The 1,889-nt window shown below is 44.3% G+C and overlaps 1 pseudogene; it reads left to right on the forward strand.

Moving 5' to 3' along the window:
* The first annotated feature begins 1,513 nt into the window (after window positions 1-1,513).
* The window catches only part of LOC146177037 (uncharacterized), an 844-nt pseudogene continuing 468 nt past the window's right edge, over window positions 1,514-1,889 (forward strand).

Consider the following 1,889-nt stretch of genomic DNA (forward strand, 5'->3'; position numbering starts at 1 on the left):
TTATTTCGCCCGGGACCCATGCGATGGCAAGCGACTCCGGAGTGGCCCTGCTCTGTCCGTCCTGTCTACGGAGTTAAATGTGAGACATTGTGTCTGAGCTGATTTGGGTATAAACGTGATGCAGAACGTTTCTTTGCCACGACAGGGTAGCTGGCGAACATTTGCTATTCATCATATTCGACAACAGACTGCCTTATTGTGCAATTATGTAAGGTTCAGGGAATAAAGTCAATTGTTTGAGAAGCCACCGTTTCTCCCTTCGTTGTTTCCATTTTAGGTGTTCTGCTTTCACGCTGATCACTTGTAATGTCCTAGAAATAAGCTTCATCCTATTTTGTCTGTGTGCCCATTCAAATATGAACAAGGGAGCTTAAGCTTGTGTAGTTAGTTTATCTGTGTTCGACGTGTCTCTTCCCCGGACTCGTAACGGGACGCAAGCTACACAGATCGACAGAGTGTGCCTTGATTCTTTGTACAGTTACCAGGCGATGCGCGTGATTAAGTTTGAAGAGTGTAGGAGAAAGAAAATCGGAAGACTTTCTTGCGTACGAACACCAAGATCCTTGAAGCCAGTGCAGCCTTTCCGCAAAGTTTCCATGCGCTTGATGCGATACAGTTTCCATGCGCTCATCAGCACAATACAAATATGAATACAGCGTGTTATTCTCTATGACACCATTAAAAGGGTGGAACTAAGTAATCATGCTCGCGTCCTTGAGAAATCCCCGCCGACATCACGTGGCTCTCATGCTAAACTTCACTAATAACTTACCTAATATAAATGAAATCCTAAAAAGGAAATACTTCAATGCTATTAAACAAAGTTGGAGGGTCTAAAACATTTCTTCATGGTCCCCAGGTCACGTGAAGAAGGAGAAAATATTTACAATACCACATTGTAAACTCAACAGCCAATAAACCGAAGCTTGTGGGTTCCGCACACGGAGGAAAAAACCCACAGAATGCACCTCACATCCGGGACGCACCAGGGATCGTTCAATCCCTGGTGCTGCCGGGTACCCACCAGTTTCTAGTGGGTACAAGATTTCCACGGCCTGGTGCTCTGCTCTTTCGGGGTGAAATGCGCAAATGCAGAAATATTATGTCCAACGAGCCCTCTTTTATATATATATATATATATATATATATATATATATATATATATATATATATATATATATATATATATATATATATAGTAAAGGAGCTGAGAGTGTACGAGTCCCAGGCAAACGTTGGGGATTTGTTTTTGCTCATGTTTGGGTTTTGGTATTTGACAAGAATTAGTCTTATGTTGATTATCGGGATAAAGAATATAAAATCACGGGCTACGTGACGCTCGCGGTATAACGGGATATGGCACATCCGCAGCTAGGAACAAGGGTGGCGCTGGTGAACGCCCACAGGTTTCGGCCGGTTAGCCAACATAAATACCACGCAAACGGAAGGCTAGACAGCCGTCGAAGTAGCTCAGTTAATTCTGCTTCTGGACGCCGTAGAGTGCAGACGCAGGATGGCTCGCTCTTCGCGAGCTGTGTAACGGCCAATGATGGTCGTGGAGCATCGTTTTTGGACGGACTTCAAGAATACAGGATTGTACTGCCACCTCTGCCTACCGGGGAAGGACTGAAAACTATGCTTGTTCTTCACTGTGACATCAGTGGAAGGCCTTACAGGATAGAATATTTCTGCCAACTGATGAAAGACGCCGATGTCATCAAACAGGTAGGGGGTATCGGCGCATACCAGATGTTTCATGTCTGGTTAGTCAACTTTCGAACCGAAGAGGCCAAGAAAAATTTACTTTGCTTAGGGCAAATCCTTGTTAAAAGAAAAACGTGCGTGCTTTGTGACCCCGAAAGGCAAGAAGTAAGACTTAAAGTGCACTG

The sequence above is a fragment of the Amblyomma maculatum genome, chromosome 10, assembly GCF_055883805.1.
Source record: "Amblyomma maculatum isolate TAMU_Amacu chromosome 10, ASM5588380v1, whole genome shotgun sequence".
Classification (NCBI taxonomy): domain Eukaryota; kingdom Metazoa; phylum Arthropoda; class Arachnida; order Ixodida; family Ixodidae; genus Amblyomma; species Amblyomma maculatum.